We start from the raw sequence: 22,071 nt of genomic DNA on the forward strand, positions 1-22,071 counted from the left end.
TCCGTGATGTTAGTCTTGCGGATGGAGCCGTGGTTGATGGTGGCAAAAGTTTACTTCTTGGAGCTAGGCCACTATCCAAGAGAGATGTGGATGGTAGGACGGCTATGATCTCTACAGGGCTAACGTTTGATACCTTCTTGGAATTGAAGATATGGTTGAAGGAGTTCTCCATTAAGCATCATCGCCCTTACCTCGTTGTTCACTCGGACTTGAAGAAGCGGTACACGCTAAAATGTGTGGATAAAAGGTGCCCATGGGTTGTCCGTGCACGACCTTTCAAAAAGGGCCCTCTTGGCACATAACAAGTTGTGTAGCCACTCACATGTGCCGGGGGCCGAAGCTTGATGGCAAGGATGCGCAGCCGGACCACCGTCAACTCACATCCGAGTTCATTGCATACAAGCTCTCGGCGGAGATCTCATCACTTCCTATAATGAGCATTAGGTCCGTGCAAGATACGGTTAAATCCCGGTTTGCCTACGACGTCAAGTACGGAAAGGCATGGAAGGCCAAACAAGCCGCATTCAAGATGTTGTACGGTGATTGGGAGGAAGCATACAACCGTGTCCCTAGGTTGTTGTTAGCGATGGCCGCAACTAACCCGGGCATGGTGCATGTGGTGGAGCCTTCCGCAACCAAAATGACATTGCATGATGGTAAAAGAGTGAGGGTATTTCACCGTGCATTTTGGTCATTCGAGCAATGCACGAGGGCATTCGAACATTGTAGGCCCGTCATAGCCGTGGATGGTACCTTCTTGACCGGGCAGTACAAGGGCACACTATTGGTGGCAATAGCAAATGATGCGAGCAACCGTTTAGTACCATTGGCTTTTGCATTGGTAGAGATTGAGAACAATGATAACTGGGAATGGTTTTTCCATATATTGAGGACGAGGGTCATACCACCCTCAAAGGAAGTGTGTGTCATCTCCGATTGTCATCAAGGAATTCTCAATGCGGTGGAGCTTGCAATTCCCGGGCATGCTCCCTTGCATCACCGATGGTGCATGAGGCATTTTTGTGCAAACTTCTACCGGGCATGCAAGAGCAAAGAGTTGTCTGACCTCCTTCAAGATTGTTGCCTCGCTTACTCTGAGAGCCGCTTCGCAAACCTATACAATGGCTTGCTGAAGCACAAAGACCTCAACGCGGGTGGTCAAGAGTTTCTTCATAGACACCTCATATTTAACTCAAAGTGGGCAAGAGCTTATGATGAGGATGGGAGGAGATATGGCCAAATGACAAGCAACATGGCCGAGTGCTTCAACAATGTGTTGAAGGGTGTCCGTGCATTGCCCGTGACGGCAATCATTCAATACACATTCGAGAAGTTGAATGTCTATTTCCAGAACTACACCGATGAAACGGAGAAGGAAATTGCTAGGAATTGCGAGTTCCCTACGAAGGTTGAAGAGTTTATGGAATTTCAGGCGAGGAATGCGGACTCCCAAACGGCTACATGTTATGACAATGTTGACTGGGTTTACCAAGTGAATGAGCCGGGAGGCACCACACAAGGTGGTGTCCAACACGGAGGCCGGGCTTTCCGTGTGTCCCTAAAGACATGTGAATGCACATGTAGGAGGCCCTCTTTGCTTCATTTGGCTTGCTCCCACTTGCTCACAGCGGCACGCACTAGACGTGTCGACTACAATAACCCACTCACCGTTCGGGAGTCCGAGTTCTCAATCGAAGCCACAAAGAGGACATGGGCTCCAAGGTTTTCTCCTTACTTGGATCAATCACAATGGCCGGAGTATCATTGAGTGCAAGTTTGGCCAGATCCGGAATGGAAGGTTGTGAAACGTGGAAGAAGAAAGACAAAGAGGTATCACGGAGATATGGATAGATGGGGTCATTCAGGAAACAAGTTATTCCAAGACGCTCGCGAGCCAACTAATTGTGGATCATGCAATAGTAAGGGCCACAATAAAAGGAAGTGCACATCCGGCAAAAAATCAAAGGGCAATGATGCTAGCACAAGTCAAGCATCAAGTAGCCAACAAGCTTCAAATCAACCTCGAAGCCAACAAACCCCAAGCCAACAAGCTCCAAGCCAACAAACTCCAAGCCAAACGCGTCAACCTCCTCCAAGCCAACAAGCTCCAAGCACACAAGGCCAACGGCAACAACCTCCTCCAAGCCAACAAGCTCCAAGCACACAAGCCCAACGCCAACAAGCTCCAAGCACACAAGCCCAGCGCCAACAAGCTCCAAGCACACAAGCCCAACGCCAACAAACCCCAAGCACACAAACCCAACGACAACAAGCTCCTACGCAACAAGCTCCAAGGCAACAAGCCTCAAGGCATCAACCACAATGGCGACAAGCTCCAAGGCAACCAATGATTCACGTAGGGCTTAGTAGAGGTCGGCATGGTGGCCGTCGCGGTACTAGTATGCTACGATACCTAGCGGGGCCTTATCCGTATGTGTCTCCAAGTTACTAATTGCATTGTACTTTCTATTTTCATATTCCATGACTAACTTTGGTTTTTCAATTTGGTTTACAGCTATGGCAACTCAACCCACCAAGGGGAAGGGAGCATGTGAGGGCAATGAGAAGGAGGAGTCCATTTGGGAGGAGGCAGTAAGGACGGTGCGGAAGAAGGAGAAGGAAGAACTAGAGAGGAAGAAGAAGGAGGAGGAAGACAACAAGATGGCCGAGCGTGCCCGTATGCAAAGGGGGTATGAGGAATACCTATTGTACCACAAGAGGAGGAATGAGAAGCTAAAGGCCGAACGGGACCGCGAGGCACGGATAAAATTCCTGAGGAGCTGCCAACTTGAGCAAATTGCGAGGGAGAGGGCCAATAGGATGCACCTAGAGGAGGTGGCTAGGGAGGCTGAACGCATCAAGGAGGAGAGAGCTCAAGCGGAAGCTGCAAAGACGGAGGAGCGCCACCACTTCTTCGATTCGGTCGTTCAGTTGGCTCGTGACTTAAGGGAGAAGGAAGAATTGGCTGAAGAATCTAAGAAGAAGAAGGCAAGGGGGAGGGAGCCTTTGCCACGCAGTGATGTCCCTTTGGCTATGTTCTTGTTGTCGAACCTTTATGTTGTGTGAACCTTGATCTTCTCGAACCTTCGTGTCGTTGAACCTTATTGTAATTGAAACCTTGATGTCGTCGAACCTTATTTGTCATTTGAACCATTATGCTGTGTCAATGTGTCGTACATATTCAGTGCAATGTTCTTGTTGTCAAAACTGTTGGAATATGGTAGGATTTTTCATGGTTTTAAACACAAGTCAATGTGTGGCGCCCTTCCCACTGGCGCCACACATGCTAATGTGGCGCCCGTGGCATCGGCGCCACACATGCCAACTTATATGAACTATTGGGTCAAAAACATCCAGGGGCTCCAGACGATAAGTCCTTAGCCGTTTTGGCGAGGCTCTTTGTGTGGCGCCCGCGGCATCGGCGCCACACATGCTAGTGTGGCGCCCGTGGCATCGGCGCCTGATACGTCTCCGACGTATCGATAATTTCTTATGTTCCATGCCACATTATTGATGTTATCTACATGTTTTATGCACACTTTATGTCATATTCGTGCATTTTCTGGAACTAACCTATTAACAAGATGCCGAAGTGCCGGTTGCTATTTTCTCGCTGTTTTTGGTTTCGGAAATCCTAGTAAGGAAATATTCTCGGAATTGGACGAAATCAAAGCCCAGGGGCCTATTTTTCCACGAAGCTTCCGAAGTCCGAAGACGAAACGAAGAGGGGCCACGAGGCAGCCGAGCATAGGGCGGCGCGGCCCCCGCCCTGGCCGCGCGGCCCTATGGTCCGGGCCCCTCGCGCCGCCTCTTGACCTACCCTTCCGCCTACTTAAAGCCTCCGTGACGAAACCCCCGCACCGAGAGCCACGATACGGAAAACCTTCCGAGACGCCGCCAACGCCGATCCCATCTCGGGGGATCCAGGAGATCGCCTCCGGCACCCTGCCGGAGAGGGGAATCATCTCCCGGAGGACTCTACGCCGCCATGGTCGCCTCCGGTGTGATGTGTGAGTAGTCTACCCCTGGACTATGGGTCCATAGCAGTAGCTAGATGGTTGTCTTCTCCCCATTGTGCTATCATTGTCGGATCTTGTGAGCTGCCTAACATGATCAAGATCATCTATCCGTAATTCTATATGTTGCGTTTGTTGGGATCCGATGAATAGAGAATACTTGTTATGTTGATTATCAAAGCTATGTCTATGTGTTGTTTATGATCTTGCATGCTCTCCGTTATTAGTAGATGCTCTGGCCAAGTTGATGCTAGTAACTCCAAGAGGGAGTATTTATGCTCGATAGTGGGTTCATGTCTCCGTGAATCTGGAGGAGTGACAAGAACCACTAAGGTTACGGATGTGCTGTTGCCACTAGGGATAAAACATTGGTGCTATGTTCAAGGATGTAGTCACTAGTTACATTACGCGTAATACTTAATGCAATTGTCTCGTTGTTAGCAACTTAATACCGGAGGGGGTTCGGATGATAACCTGAAGGTGGACTTTTTAGGCATAGATGCATGCTGGATGGCGGTCTATGTACTTTGTCGTAATGCCCAATTAAATCTCACTATACTCATCATGATATGTATGTGCATGGTCATACTCTCTTTATTTGTCAATTGCCCAACTGTAATTTGTTCACCCAACATGCTGTTTGTCTTATGGGAGAGACACCTCTAGTGAACTGTGGACCCCGGTCCAATTCTCTTTACTGAAATACAATCTGCTGCAATACTGTTCTACTGTTTTCTGCAAACAATCATCTTCTACACAATACGATTAATCCTTTGTTACAGCAAGCCGGTGAGATTGACAACCTCACTGTTTCGTTGGGGCAAAGTACTTTGGTTGTGTTGTGCAGGTTCCACGTTGGCGCCGGAATCCCCGGTGTTGCGCCGCACTACATCCCGCCGCCATCAACCTTCAACGTGCTTCTTGGCTCCTCCTGGTTCGATAAACCTTGGTTTCTTTTCGAGGGAAAACTTGCCGCTGTGCGCATCATACCTTCCTCTTGGGGTTCCCAACGAACGTGTGAGTTACACGCCATCAAGCTCTTTTTCTGGCGCCGTTGCCGGGGAGATCAAGACACGCTGCAAGGGGAGTCTCCACTTCTCAATCTCTTTACTTTGTTTTTTGTCTTGCTTAGTTTTATTTACTACTTTGTTTGCTGCACTAAATCAAAATACAAAAAAAATTAGTTGCTAGTTTTACTTTATTTGCTATCTTGTTTGCTATATCTAAAACACAAAAAAATTAGTTACTTGCATTTACTTTATCTAAGTTTGCTTTATTTACTGTTGCTAAAATGGCCAACGCTGAAAATACTAAGTTGTGTGACTTCACAACCACAAATAATAATGATTTCTTATGCACACCTATTGCTCCACCTGCTACTACAGCAGAATTCTTTGAAATTAAACCTCGCTTTACTGAATCTTGTTATGCGAGAGCAATTTTCTGGTGTTAGTTCTGATGATGCTGCTGCCCATCTTAATAATTTTGTTGAACTATGTGAAATGCAAAAATATAAAGATGTAGATGGTGATATTATTAAACTAAAATTATTCCCTTTCTCATTAAGAGGAAGAGCTAAAGATTGGTTGCTATCTCTGCCTAAGAATAGTATTGATTCATGGACTAAATGCAAGGATGCTTTTATTGGTAGATATTATCCCCCTGCTAAAATCATATCTTTGAGGAGTAGCATAATGAATTTTAAACAATTAGATACTGAACATGTTGCTCAAGCTTGGGAAAGAATGAAATCTCTCGTTAAAAATTGCCCAACCCATGGACTGACTACTTGGATGATCATCCAAACCTTCTATGCAGGACTAAATTTTTCTTCACGGAATTTATTGGATTCAGCTACTGGAGGTACCTTTATGTCCATCACTCTTGGTGAAGCAACAAAGCTTCTTGATAATATGATGATCAACTACTCTGAATGGCACACGGAAAGAGCTCCACAAGGTAAGAAGGTAAATTCCGTCGAAGAAACCTCTTCCTTGAGTGATAAGATTGATGCTATTATGTCTATGCTTGTGAATGATAGGACTAATATTGATCCTAATAATGTTCCATTAGCTTCATTGGTTGCACAAGAAGAACATGTTGATGTAAACTTCATTAAAAATAATAATTTCAACAACAATGCTTACCGGAACAATTCTAGTAACAACTATAGGCCATATCCTTATAATAATGGCAACGGCTATGGTAATTCTTATGGGAATTCTTACAATAATAATAGGAACACACCCCCTGGACTTGAAGCCATGCTTAAAGAATTTATTAGTACACAAACTCGCTTTTAACAAATCTGTTGAAGAAAAGCTTGGGAAAATCGATATACTTGCTTCTAAAGTCGATAGTCTTGCTGCTGATGTTGATCTTTTGAAATTGAAAGTTATGCCTAATGAGAATCATCATAATAAAATTGTTACTACAGCAAATGCCATTCAAGTTAGAATTAATGAGAATATAAGATTAATGGCTGAACTGCGTGCTAGGTGGGATAGAGAAGAAAATGAAAAACTGGCTAAAGAGAAGAATGTAGCTAAAGTTTGGACTATTACCACCACTAGTAATGCTAATGCTACACATGTTGCTGCACCTCCTACTAATACTAATAAAAGAATTGGTGTTAGCAATGTTTCCACTTCTAATGCAAAGCGCGAAAAACTGCCCGAAACTGCTAAAACTGCTGAAACTGCCCTGTGATAAAGCTGCTGAAATTTTTTCCAACATTGGGGATGATAATCCCATTGCTTTAGATTATAATGGTTTGAATTTTGATGATTGCCACATCTCTGAAGTTATAAAGTTCTTGCAAAAACTTGCTAAAAGTCCTAATGCTAGTGCTATAAATTTGGCCTTTACACATCATATTACAAATGCTCTCATAAAAGCTAGAGAAGAGAAACTAGAGCGCGAAGCCTCTATTCCTAAAAAGCTAGAGGATGGTTGGGAGCCCATCATTAATATGAAGGTTAAAGATTTTGATTGTAATGCTTTATGTGATCTTGGTGCAAGTATTTCTGTTATGCCTAAGAAAATTTATGATATGCTTGACTTGCCACCGCTGAAAAATTGTTATTTGGATGTTAATTTTGCTGATCATTCTACAAAGAAACCTTTGGGTAAAGTTGATAATGTTCGCATTACCGTTAACAATAACCTTGTTCCCGTTGATTTTGTTGTCTTGGATATTGAATGCAATGCATCTTGTCCCATTATATTGGGAAGACCTTTTCTTCGAACAGTTGGTGCTATTATTGATATGAAGGAAGGTAATATAAAATATCAATTCCCTCTCAAGAAAGGTATGGAACACTTCCCTAGAAAGAGAATGAAGGTACCTTTTGATTCTATTATAAGAACAAATTATGATGTTGACACTTCGTCTCTTGATAATACTTGATACACACTTTCTGCGCCTAGCTGAAAGGCGTTAAAGAAAAGCGCTTATGGGAGACAACCCATGTTTTTACCTACAGTACTTTGTTTTTATTTTGTGTCTTGAAAGTTGTTTACTACTGTAGCAACCTCTCCTTATCTTAGTTTTGTGTTTTGTTGTGCCAAGTAAAGCCGTTGATAGAAAAGTAAGTACTAGATTTGGATTACTGCGCAGTTCCAGATTTCTTTGCTGTCACGAATCTAGGTCCACCTCCCTGTAGGTAGCTCAGAAAATTAAGCCAATTTACGTGCATGATCCTCAGATATGTACGCAACTTTAATTCAATTTGAGCATTTTCATTTGAGCAAGTCTGGTGCCATTTTAAAATTCGTCAATACGAACTGTTCTGTTTTGACAGATTCTGCCTTTTATTTCGCATTGCCTCTTTTGCTATGTTGGATGAATTTCTTTGATCCACTAATGTCCAGTAGCATTATGCAATGTCCAGAAGTGTTAAGAATGATTGTGTCACCTCTGAATATGTTAATTTTTATTGTGCACTAACCCTCTAATGAGTTGTTTCGAGTTTGGTGTGGAGGAAGTTTTCAAGGATCAAGAGAGGAGTATGATGCAACATGATCAAGGAGAGTGAAAGCTCTAAGCTTGGGGATGCCCCGGTGGTTCACCCCTGCATATATTAAGAAGACTCAAGCGTCTAAGCTTGGGGATGCCCAAGGCATCCCCTTCTTCATCGACAACATTATCAGGTTCCTCCCCTGAAACTATATTTTTATTCCATCACATCTTATGTGCTTTTTCTTGGAGCGTCGGTTTGTTTTTGTTTTTTTTGTTTTGTTTGAATAAAATGGATCCTAGCATTCACTTTATGGGAGAGAGACACGCTCCGCTGTAGCATATGGACAAGTATGTCCTTGGTTTCTACTCATAGTATTCATGACGAAGTTTCTCCTTCGTTAAATTGTTATATGGTTGGAATTGGAAAATGATACATGTAGTAATTGCTATTAATGTCTTGGGTAATGTGATACTTGGCAATTGTTGTGCTCATGATTAAGCTCTTGCATCATATGCTTGCACCCATTAATGAAGAAATACATAGAGCATGCTAAAATTTGGTTTGCATATTTGGTTTCTCTAAGGTCTAGATAATTTCTAGTATTGAGTTTGAACAACAAGGGAGACGGTGTAGAGTCTTATAATGTTTTCAATATGTCTTTTATGTGAGTTTTGCTGCACCGGTTCATCCTTGTGTTTGTTTCAAATAAGCCTTGCTAGCCTAAACCTTGTATCGAGAGGGAATACTTCTCATGCATCCAAAATACTTGAGCCAACCACTATGCCATTTGTGTCCACCATACCTACCTACTACATGGTATTTTCCGCCATTCCAAAGTAAATTGCTTGAGTGCTACCTTTAAAATTCCATCATTCACCTTTGCAATATATAGCTCATGGGACAAATAGCTTAAAAACTATTGTGGTATTGAATATGTAATTATGCACTTTATCTCTTATTAAGTTGCTTGTTGTGCGATAACCATGTTCACTCGGGGACGCCATCAACTATTCATTGTTAAATTTCATGTGAGTTGCTATGCATGTCCGTCTTGTCCGAAGTAAGAGCGATCTACCACCTTATGGTTAAGCATGCATATTGTTAGAGAAGAACATTGGGCCGCTAACTAAAGCCATGATCCATGGTGGAAGTTTCAGTTTTGGACATATATCCTCAATCTCAAATGAGAAAATTATTAATTGTTGCTACATGCTTATGCATAAAAGAGAAGTCCATTATCTGTTGTCTATGTTGTCCCGGTATGGATGTCTAAGTTGAAGAATAATCAATAGCGAGAAATCCAATGCGAGCTTTCTCCTTAGACCTTTGTACAGGCAGCATAGAGGTACCCCTTTGTGACACTTGGTCAAAATATGTGCATTGTGATGATCCGGTAGTCCAAGCTAATTAGGACAAGGTGCGGGCACTATTAGTACACTATGCATGAGGCTTGCAACTTATAAGATATAATTTACATGATGCATATGCTTTATTACTACCGTTGACAAAATTGTTTCATGTTTTTAAAAATCAAAGCTCTAGCACAAATATAGCAATCGATGCTTTTCCTCTATGGAGGGCCATTCTTTTACTTTCAATGTTGAGTCAGTTCACCTATTTCTCTCCACCTCAAGAAGCAAACACTTGTGTGAACTGTGCATTGATTCCTACATACTTGCTTATTGCACTTATTATATTACTCTATGTTGACAATATCCATGAGATATACATGTTACAAGTTGAAAGCAACCGCTGAAACTTAATCTTCTTTTGTGTTGCTTCAATGCCTTTACTTTGAATTATTGCTTTATGAGTTAACTCTTATGCAAGACTTATTGATGCTTGTCTTGAAGTGCTATTCATGAAAAGTCTTTGCTTTATGATTCACTTGTTTACTCATGTCATATACATTGTTTTGATCGCTGCATTCACTACATATGCTTTACAAATAGTATGATCAAGATTATGATGGCATGTCACTCCGGAAATTATCCGTGTTATCGTTTTACCTGCTCGGGACGAGCAGAACTAAGCTTGGGGATGCTGATACGTCTCCGACGTATCGATAATTTCTTATGTTCCATGCCACATTATTGATGTTATCTACATGTTTTATGCACACTTTATGTCATATTCGTGCATTTTCCGGAACTAACCTATTAACAAGATGCCGAAGTGCCGATTCTGTCGTTTCTCGCTATTTTTGGTTTCAGAAATCCTAGTAAGGAAATATTCTCGGAATTGGACGAAATCAAAGCCCGGGGGCCTATTTTTCCACGAAGCTTCCGTAAGTCCGAAGACGAAACGAAGAGGGGCCACGAGGCAGCCGAGCATAGGGCGGCGCGGCCCCCGCCCGGCCGCGCGGCCCTATGGTCCGGGCCCCTCGCGCCGCCTCTTGACCTACCCTTCCGCCTACTTAAAGCCTCCGTGACGAAACCCCCAGTACCGAGAGCCACGATACGGAAAACCTTCCGGAGACGCCGCCAACGCCGATCCCATCTCGGGGATCCAGGAGATCGCCTCCGGCACCCTGCCGGAGAGGGGAATCATCTCCCGGAGGACTCTACGCCGCCATGGTCGCCTCCGGTGTGATGTGTGAGTAGTCTACCCCTGGACTATGGGTCCATAGCAGTAGCTAGATGGTTGTCTTCTCCTCATTGTGCTATCATTGTCGGATCTTGTGAGCTGCCTAACATGATCAAGATCATCTATCTGTAATTCTATATGTTGCGTTTGTTGGGATCCGATGAATAGAGAATACTTGTTATGTTGATTATCAAAGCTATGTCTATGTGTTGTTTATGATCTTGCATGCTCTCCGTTATTAGTAGATGCTCTGGCCAAGTTGATGCTAGTAACTCCAAGAGGGAGTATTTATGCTCGATAGTGGGTTCATGTCTCCGTGAATCTGGAGGAGTGACAAGAACCACTAAGGTTACGGATGTGCTGTTGCCACTAGGGATAAAACATTGGTGCTATGTTCAAGGATGTAGTCACTAGTTACATTACGCGCAATACTTAATGCAATTGTCCGTTGTTAGCAACTTAATACCGGAGGGGTTCGGATGATAACCTGAAGGTGGACTTTTTAGGCATAGATGCATGCTGGATGGCGGTCTATGTACTTTGTCGTAATGCCCAATTAAATCTCACTATACTCATCATGATATGTATGTGCATGGTCATGCTATCTTTATTTGTGTTGACTGCCAAAACCCACCGGCGGGCAGCGGTCTGTCAACACAGTGTAGAGCCGGGAAGAGCCTAGAGCTGCGGCTGGCTGAGACCCCTCCGAGCGACGGCCCGCAATGCTCTTCTGGTCACACGCGGCGATGCGAAGTGCAAGGGCGTGCCACCTGACCTATACCTGGTCAGGAAGGTGATGGGGATGCCTCGCTTAGTTCCTGCATGGCATACATGTAAACATTAAATACGAGCCTCGATCGGCTCTCAGGTTATCCTGTGAATCGGCTCAAAGAGCCGATTCACCCATGATTCGTACGGGGTGCACGAATACTTGGTGATCCTGCTTGATCAAGATATAGCTAATGAGATCTACGACGATTTAGGGTTTTCACCGCATAATCGGATCATCCTACTCCAGGTTGGGCCTCGCGGCCACGCACGGTGCTCATAAGCCGATCCTAAACAAGGCCTAAAAACCAACATAACGTTGATCCTCGGAACATCCTGTTTAGGACTTGCGAACGCCACCCTACGTGCCGCTGGATCCTCCACCCCTTTGTAAGGCCTAACTACTGCAGATATTAAACTAATCCTTGCAGAACAAGGAGCAATCGTAACGGATCAGATCTACTAGATGATGAACAAGCAGGGTGCCGCCCCCACACCCGAGATAGGCGTGAGGGCGGCTAGACATGCAAGGGTTGCACTACGTAAGCATGTTATACGAAGAACTATGCTAACCCTAACACATCTATGATAACTACGTTGCTCGCCATCAAAGACGCTTCGAGTACGAGCAACGCATGAACAACGTGGAGCTTGTCGCTGCCTAGATCGCAAGATGCGATCTAGGCAGCATGTCGCTACCCGATTGAAACCCTCGAGATGAAGGAGTTGGCGATGCGCCGAGATTGGTTTGTTTTGGGTTGAACGTGAGTTGTTGTTTATTCCATAAACCCTAGATACATATTTATAGTCCAGGGGACTTTCTAATTTAGGCGTGCACCTAACCGTGCACGGGTAAAACTCTAACTAACCGACACGTATCCTAATATGTTACAGATACACGGGCAAACTAGCCCAACTTTGCATATAAGGCCGATCCACGTATTTCTTCCGTATATAATCTTCAAATCCATCTTGATCGCGGCCCACCTCTGACTCGGTCAAATTCTGGTGATAACACATGCCCCCCTGGTTTTGGAATTGGTAATTCCAAAATCACTCTGCTTTTCCTTCGTTGGGTCATGTCGTGGCAGAACCGTTGCAGTATCCGTCATCATGATGCCTTGCCTTCTCAACTTCTCTGCAAAATTCGATAGCCTTGGCATCACTTCCTCGGAAACTGCAATGGCATTAAATTTCCACCAGATCTCTCATTATTTATCCGTGCCGATCGATTAGCCCTCTTCATCCCGTTCCTCTGTTCTAGCTACCGGCACCAAAAAACCCTCTTCTTCCATAGCCATGTCGTCTTCTTCCTCCTCTTCCGTCTCTCTCCAATCCTCTTCCTCAAGCGAGTTGGTTCCAGAGCACGACCAGATGGAGGCGTACAACCGCCGGGCTCCCAAACATTGGGACAAGCGGGAGTGGGACTTCAACTTCGTGCCGGAGGGTGAGGACCTTGTCTGGTCAGATGGAGCCATGCCCCTAACCGACGGGGAAGATGACCTCCGGTACCTGGTTGACGGAGCACTGGAGGCGGAGAGCGATGACAACGACCCTCCCTTCCGGGGTAAATTTACCTCCGTTACCAAAGAAGAGGAGGACGACGAAGAAGAAGACGTCTCCTCCGACCCGAAGAAGGAACAGGAGGACGACACGTCCTCCGACGAACCACCACCAAAGCGTATCCGGGGCTGGGCTTGGTCAGACGAGGACGATGATGATGACGAGGAAGAGGCCTCTGCGGAAGGTCACAGTAGCAGCAACGAAGACCTCGCCGACAGCAGCAATGGCGGCAGCTACCTCAGCGATGGCACCGACAGCAACAGCCCTTAGAGTAGGGATTTGCTAGCATAGGGTTGGCAGTAGTAATCCGTCCCCTTTTGTTGAACAATCGGCTTCTCCTTGTAAGAAATTTTATTATCAATGAAAACTTCTTTTGACTTTGCCGATGCCCTGTATGCTGATTCAGCCGATTCTCCCTCATCTGGCTTTGTCGACCATTAGCCCAATCAATGTCCAATGACTGATGGCAACGCATCGGTCTCTCACGATATTCTGCGAGACAGGTCAATTCAATCATCCCTCCAAATTAGCCAGTCTTACCGATGATGATAGCACTGCCGATCGCAGTAAGCCGTGGGTTTAGTCTTGAGCAAGTGTCTTTACAAGGACCCTGGAACTGTCGCTGAATCAGCTTGGATGCTAAAGCTGATACCTCTGTAGCAAAAGCACCCCTTTTCAGAACAATTGCGATGTAGAGCCAGCCGATTCCAACCAAATATGCTCTCTAGAGCCAAGAAACTTTCAGGCGAGTTGCCCCCCAAGCCTCACCCAATGGCAAGAATAGTGACGAATCAGCCGAACACGTTACCATTGGCTTCCAAGTTATTAATACGGAACCAGCCGATTCCAACGAAATCGGCTTTCCAAAACAAAGAATTTTAGGGCGAGCTGCCCCCCGAGCCTCAATCAAGGCGAGAATACCGGCATGGATGCACAGATCAAACAAAAGGGCTCTGACCTTAGGTAATCTGGTAATCCGAGATAGCCACCATGAAGAATCAGCCAGACTTGCCCCCATCGATCAGTTTCCTTAACTGACTTGGCGACAATGTGAGCCCTGAGCACATAGCCAGTAGGTCTTGGTCTTGTGTGACTGTACTAGAGTCGATGGCTGCGCATCGGCTGTATGTTATGATTTTTTTTTTATTAGCCGATTTTTCCTAATCGGCCCCCAATGTTTCACTGCGCATATGTTTACACATGTTTATCTGCCTATACGTTCATCTGACTATATGCCCCCGAGCCGAATCTGCCAGGTGACTGCAGATATCGGCTTTTTGGTTAGCCAAGGCACTGTAGTTGCACGTCGGCTCCGCGAGGATTCGTGCTGACTTTCATCCGCCGACGTGGCCGCTGCCCAATAGATCGATGTTGAACACAAGCAGAATATGTGGTGAAGATAATTTTGGCCGATTGCTGGAATCGGCCTCCATATCAATTGAAGCGCTGATTGAAGGTTCTGTAATGCTCCTTCATAATTTTTGGGGCCGATCATAAGGATCAGCCTCGCCACGTTTGCTCATCGCTTTGCTTCAGCTACATGGTCGGGCCAGTGGATAAAACCAGCCCAACTTCTGATTTTATCCTGTTGATGCGCTTGCTGTCGTCCACGTTGAGTGCACCGTGTAATCGTGGAGCACTAAGCTCCGTCGGAAGGACGAGTACCATGTTTGTGCCAGCCGATGTTTCATCATCGGCTTTCCTTTGCTTGGGGCGCCACTCCATTTTCCGTGGACGACCCTCTTCGTCCAGGGTTCGCTGAACTTTCGCAGCCAGATCAGGTCGTGCCTTCCTTAGCGTATGTAAGTATAACCTTTCGGCTTCCTCCAGGCCGCGCAATCGCTGAACCCTGCGCTTTTGGGAACGGCTGAGTCCATCAGGGCACCACCTTGGACGGTGGTACCTGTCTTCTTCTTCTCCTTGTCCCTCGTCTTCTGAATCCTCGAGATCTGCCCACCGAGGGGACTCAGCGCGTTTGCTTTGTGGTGGGAGAGGCCCTAAGCGCCTGAACACAGATACGTTGGCTGCCTCCTTCTTCTTCTGGTTGCATTCTGGGCAATTGCCGATTGTGGGCAATCGGCTCATTCCTGAATCCCAGCAGTGTCTGAAGAAGGGGCAGTCCCAGTGCCTGTCGTTGTCGTCTTGCTCCCTTGATTTTTCTTTGGCATGGCGCTCGTGCTCCTCCTCATCGCGATCATGCCGACGATATCTTCTGGCTTCTCTAGCCAGACGATCTCTTTCATCATCATAGCTGGATCGTCGGCGTTGGTCATACTGACTCACATACTTGTTGAGGAGGTGATCAGAGAGGGGTCGCTGATATCTTATGTTCTTCACTTCTCCCTCGGTGACGTAGCGCCTGCCATCATGATGGAGCCGATCGCGTGGAGCGGCCTCCTCTGTGTCCTTGCTACGAAAGCAGCTGCCCTCGTCTACATCTTTGCCAGAGTGGTGCCCAGGTCCTATCATGTTGATGCTGAACGAGGATCCTGGCTGGCAACCTTCAGGGTAAGTGCATTCCACCATGTTAACGGCGGGGAAAGGCTGGGTGTCAACCTTCATGGCGTACTGGTTGAAAATTAGACGCCCTTTTTCTATCGCCGCTTGGATGTGCTGACGCCACACCCTGCAGTCGTTGGTGGCATGGGAGAGCGAGTTATGCCATTTGCAGTATGGCTTTCCGTTCAGCTCTTGCACCGTGGGGAATTTGAGACCTTCGGGAATCGTCAACTGCTTCTCCTTGAGCAGGAGGTCGAAGATTTGCTCAGTCTTGGTCACGTCAAAATCAAACCCCCTGGGCGGGCCTGGTGGCTTTACCCATTTGCAGGACACGGGAGTTCCCCCCCGAGTCCATTCAGCCACTGCTACCTCTTGATCTCCCGCAGAAACTTCGTCTTCCTCTGCATCGACCAGGACTACTGCACGCTTGAATTTGTCCCGGTACGAGTCCGGGTGGCGCTGTTCATATGCCGACGGTTTCTGAACCATGTGCGCCGGTGAGGGGTAGTCCGCTTGGGAGGCCATGTCCTTGAGCGGTGTTGCAAGGCCCGCTACGCCAACTCGATCTGCTTCCTTTTACGTTATACGAACCGAATAACATCGGTTCCTAAGATTCCTGAAGCGGCTGGATGTACTCTCGTCACCGTTTCTCCGCGCTTCGACGTAGTTGTGCTAGATCGGCAATGCTAGACTCGGAAGCTTCTGAATGGTATTGCGTATGGAATTGTTCTTCCAATCTGCTTCCAAGGCTGGATGGAGTTTGCTGGCAAAGAGGTGTACCATCCAAAAGCCGATCCCGTGAGGGACCGTGAAAAGAGCCTCACGCGTAGCTGATCCGACACTGAAGCCGGTCCTAGTTGCGCCAAATATCGGCCGACGTGCTCGATGGAGCTGGAGCCATCTGATCCACTGAATTTGGAGAAGTCAGGGAGCCGATATTTAGGTGGCAGCGGGATCATCTCGTACTCGTCGAGGTACGGCTTGGAATAGCCGATTGCCCTTCTTTTCGGCACCATGCCGAACTGGTCTCTCAGTATGGTATTGATCTGATCCGCTGTGCTGGCTGCAGAAGTTGCACTCTGAAGATTCGCCGGGGTGGCGTACTTAGCCAGCCATGCTTGCTTTTCTAGCTCTGAGCCAACTGCAGGAGCTGGGCTCGGGAGTTTCGTCGGGGTGGCGTACTTAGTTAGCCACGTACGCTCTTCAAGCTCGTCGGCGACGTTTCTCCTGTTTTCGCCGGAGTCCCCGATGTTGTGGCCTGGTTTGAGAGTACCCGGTTGCCACAATCCGGCACATACGTGCACGCGTATCCTTGAGGGATCTCCTTAGGCGCCTCGGTCAAGAAGCTGGTAGTCACTAGGGTCACCACCAATCTTGTAGACGACGAATGCCGGTGTAACCGGCACTTCAGGTGGTGCTGCCAACGCATATGGCAGCGGTGGACGGGACTGGAGCGGCAACTCTCCTTGATGCGTCCCAAGAGCTGGTCCTGACGGCGAGTACTGGTGGCTCATGATCTCCTGGATCACGCGCAGAGCGAGACGCTCCAACACGTTGACCAAGTTTTCAGAGTGGCGGTGTAGTGAGTGAGCCACCAAGTAGTTGATCTCCTGCCGTAGGCCCATGGTGCGTTCCTCCGACGGGCAGAGAGATCTATCCCATCGAGTGCACCTTGCGGTGAGAATCCCTTCCATCTGATGCCATGGGAACGGGTTCTCTGAAAAGAGCCGATGAGGTCGGCTTCGAGGGTGACCTTGATCTCATCATATTTCTTCTTGAGCTCGGCGAGCAGCTCCTCGTAGGTGACCGGCGTGCCGTCCGCCGCCATCTCGGATGTAGATGGCGATGTGGTTGATGTAGACGATTGTCCCACCGGGCGTGCCGAGAATGTGTTGATTGCCAAAACCCACCGGCGGGCAGCGGCTGTCAACACGGTGTAGAGCCGGGAAGAGCCTAGAGCTGCGGCTGGCCGAGACCCCTCCGAGCGACGGCCCGCAATGCTCTTCCGGTCACACGCGGCGATGCGAAGTGCAAGGGCGTGCCACCTGACCTATACCTGGTCGGGAAGGTGATGGGGATGCCTCGCTTAGTTCCTGCATGGCATACACGTAAACATTAAATACGAGCCTCGATCGGCTCTCGAGGTTATCTCGTGAATCGGCTCAAAGAGCCGATTCACCCATGATTCGTACGGGGTGCACGAATACTTGGTGATCCTGCTTGATCAAGATATAGCTAATGAGATCTACGACGATTTAGGGTTTTCACCGCATAATCGGATCATCCTACTCCGAGTTGGGCCTCGCGGCCACGCACGGTGCTCATAAGCCGATCCTAAACAAGGCCTAAAAACCAACATAACGTTGATCCTCGGAACATCCTGTTTAGGACTTGCGAACGCCACCCTACGTGCCGCTGGATCCTCCACCCCTTTGTAAGGCCTAACTACTGCAGATATTAAACTAATCCTTGCAGAACAAGGAGCAATCGTAACGGATCAGATCTACTAGATGATGAACAAGCAGGGTGCCGCCCCCACACCTGAGATAGGCGTAAGGGCGGCTAGACATGCAAGGGTTGCACTACGTAAGCATGTTATACGAAGAACTATGCTAACCCTAACACATCTATGATAACTACGTTGCTCGCCATCAAAGACGCTTCAGTACGAGCAACGCATGAACAACGTGGAGCTTGTGCTGCCTAGATCGCAAGATGCGATCTAGGCAGCATGTCGCTACCCGATTGAAACCCTCGAGATGAAGGAGTTGGCGATGCGCCGAGATTGGTTTGTTTTGGGTTGAACGTGAGTTGTTGTTTATTCCATAAACCCTAGATACATATTTATAGTCCAGGGGACTTTCTAATTTAGGCGTGCACCTAACCGTGCACGGGTAAAACTCTAACTAACCGACACGTATCCTAATATGTTACAGATACACGGGCAAACTAGCCCAACTTTGCATATAAGGCCGATCCACGTATTTCTTCCGTATATAATCTTCAAATCCATCTTGATCGCGGCCCACCTCTGACTCGGTCAAATTCTGGTGATAACAATTTGTCAATTGCCCAACTGTAATTTGTTCACCCAACATGCTGTTTGTCTTATGGGAGAGACACCTCTAGTGAACTGTGGACCCCGGTCCAATTCTCTTTACTGAAATACAATCTGCTGCAATACTTGTTCTACTGTTTTCTGCAAACAATCATCTTCTACACAATACGGTTAATCCTTTGTTACAGCAAGCCGGTGAGATTGACAACCTCACTGTTTCGTTGGGGCAAAGTACTTTGGTTGTGTTGTGCGGGTTCCACGTTGGCGCCGAATCCCCGGTGTTGCGCCGCACTACATCCCGCCGCCATCAACCTTCAACGTGCTTCTTGGCTCCTCCTGGTTCGATAAACCTTGGTTTCTTTCTGAGGGAAAACTTGCTGCTGTGCGCATCATACCTTCCTCTTGGGGTTCCCAACGAACGTGTGAGTTACACGCCATCAGCGCCACACAAAGAGCCTCGCCAAAACGGCTATGTCCCAGACGATTTGTCTTACAGTATGTTTTAGGCAATTACATATCGATGTGTGGCGCCGATGGGAGGGGCGCCACACAGTGCAGTGTGGCGCCAGTGGGATGGGCGCCACACATTGACTTGTGTTAAACCATGAAAAATCCTACCATATTCCAACAAAAGTGCCATCATGTCAAAAGCTATGTCATACACACATCATATCAACAGCCATTTCGTACACACATCATAGACATAACATCGTCATACCTAACATCATAGCACATAGTTTCATACAATTTAAGATAGAATTCAAACAACACGAAGCAACGAAGATAGAGTTCACAACACGCATAAGTTCTAACTATCGGTGTCGGAGCCGGAGTCGTCGGTGTGGTAGTGCACGCGGCAGGCTGTGTCGTCGAACACCTTGACGATCATCTCGCCGTCCCCCTCGTACAGGAAGGTGAGCTGGCAGCCGGGCTCGAGGTCGAGGTCACGGGCGAACTTGTCCCACCCCGTGTGCAGGTACATCTTGCCCTGCCCGTCGAACAGGACCTCCACGGGCCAGCGGCAGAAGTTGCAGCTAGCCTCCCGTAGCTGCAACTGCGCCGGCTCGACGCCATCGACGAACTCGGCGAACTTGTCCGGTAGCCGTTTGATGCCGAGTGGGTCGTCGTCGATGCGGAGGAGGAACTCAAAGCAGCGTTCCTCATGCGAAGACGAGGAGGGTGCAGTTGACGGTGACCGTTGGGCTGTTGTTGCTCCACCGCGGCGGCCCCTTCCCCGGCCCCGGGGGCGCCCAGGGCCGCGGCGGCTCCTTCCCCGGCCACCGGGACCGGCCATCCTACATGTTTACATGTTTGAACCATATTATGACCCATTCCACTAACAAATATGAGTTACTCCATCACAAATACTAGGCATACATGTGGGTTCATACACATACATACATACATAGGGTTCATACACATACATGTGAAATTTCATATCTAGGTTTCAACAAATCTATGGTTCAAACACATGCATACATGAGGCTACCATCTCCAACACAAACACTACAATATAGAGTGCACAAAAAAATTCCATATCTAGGGTTCATGTCCAAATCTAGCAAGATCTATGAAATTAGTGGATGAATGGAGAAGATTCGAAGGGGATTACCTTGAGAAATGGATGGGGAACGATCTCCACGGACAGATCTGGTGATTTGGTGGTGGATTTGGTGGGGGGAGAGGGGGGAGAGAGAGAGCCGACCGCCTCTATGAGGAGAGAAGAAGAACAGAGGGAGAAAGAAAGAAGAAGGGTCGGGCTGGTGATACGTCTCCGACGTATCGATAATTTCTTATGTTCCATGCCACATTATTGATGTTATCTACATGTTTTATGCACACTTTATGTCATATTCGTGCATTTTCTGGAACTAACCTATTAACAAGATGCCGAAGTGCCAGTTGCTGTTTTTTGCTGTTTTTGGTTTCAGAAATCCTAGTAAGGAAATATTCTCGGAATTGGACGAAATCAAAGCCCAGGGGCCTATTTTTCCACGAAGCTTCCAGTAGTCCGAAGACGAAACGAAGTGGGGCCACAGGGTGCCCAAACCCTAGGGCGGCGCGGCCCCCCCCCTTGGCCGCGCCGGCCTGTGGTGTGGGGCCCCTGTGCCCCCTCCTGACTTGCCCTTCCGCCTACTTAAAGCCTCCGTGACGAAACCCCCGATACCGAGAGCCACGATACGGAAAACCTTCCGGAGACGCCGCCAACGCCGATCCCATCTCGGGGGATCCAGGAGATCGCCTCCGGCACCCTCGCCGGAGAGGGGAATCATCTCCCGGAGGACTCTACGCCGCCATGGTCGCCTCCGGTGTGATGTGTGAGTAGTCTACCCCTGGACTATGGGTCCATAGCAGTAGCTAGATGGTTGTCTTCTCCCCATTGTGCTATCATTGTCGGATCTTGTGAGCTGCCTAACATGATCAAGATCATCTATCCGTAATTCTATATGTTGCGTTTGTTGGGATCCGATGAATAGAGAATACTTGTTATGTTGATTATCAAAGTTATATCTACGTGTTGTTTATGATCTTGCATGCTCTCCGTTACTAGTAGATGCTCTGGCCAAGTAGATGCTTGTAACTCCAAGAGGGAGTACTTATGCTCGATAGTGGGTTCATGCTCGCATTGACACCGGGACGAGTGACGAAAGTTCTAAGGTTGTGTTGTGCTCGTTGTCACTAGGGATAAAACATTGATGCTATGTCTAAGGATGTAGTTGTTGATTACATTACGCACCATACTTAATGCAATTGTCTCGTTGCTTTGCAACTTAATACCGGAGGGGTTCGGATGATAACCTCGAAGGTGGACTTTTTAGGCATAGATGCAGTTGGATGGCGGTCTATGTACTTTGTCGTAATGCCCAATTAAATCTCACTATACTCATCATGATATGTATGTGCATTGTCATGCTCTCTTTATTTGTCAATTGCCCAACTGTAATTTGTTCACCCAACATGCCGTTTGTCTTATGGGAGAGACACCTCTAGTGAACTCGTGGACCCCGGTCCAATTCTCTTTACTGAAATACAATCTACTGCAATACTTGTTCTACTCGTTTTTACGCAAACAATCATCTTCCACACAATACGGTTAATCCTTTGTTACAGCAAGCCGGTGAGATTGACAACCTCACCTGTTTCGTTGGGGCAAAGTACTTTGGTTGTGTTGTGCAGGTTCCACGTTGGCGCCGGAATCCCTGGTGTTGCGCCGCACTACATCCCGCCGCCGTAAACCTTCAACGTGCTTCTTGACTCCTACTGGTCCGATTAAACCTTGGTTTCTTACTGAGGGAAACTTGCCGCTGTGCGCATCACACCTTCCTCTTGGGGTTCCCAACGGACGTGCCAACCACACGCATCAAGCAAATTTCTGGTGCCGTTGCCGGGGACCTGAAGAAAATTTACATCACAGGGATCTCTAACTCCCACGTCAACTTTGCGCCAGCAGCAAATTTCTGGCGCCGTTGCCGGGGAGATCAAAACACGCTGCAAGGGGAGTCTCCACTTCTCAATCTCTTTACTTTGTTTTTTGTCTTGCTTAGTTTTATTTACTACTTTGTTTGCTGCACTAAATCAAAATACAAAAAAATTAGTTGCTAGTTTTACTTTATTTGCT

This window comes from Lolium rigidum, chromosome 6 (assembly GCF_022539505.1).
Source record: "Lolium rigidum isolate FL_2022 chromosome 6, APGP_CSIRO_Lrig_0.1, whole genome shotgun sequence".
Classification (NCBI taxonomy): domain Eukaryota; kingdom Viridiplantae; phylum Streptophyta; class Magnoliopsida; order Poales; family Poaceae; genus Lolium; species Lolium rigidum.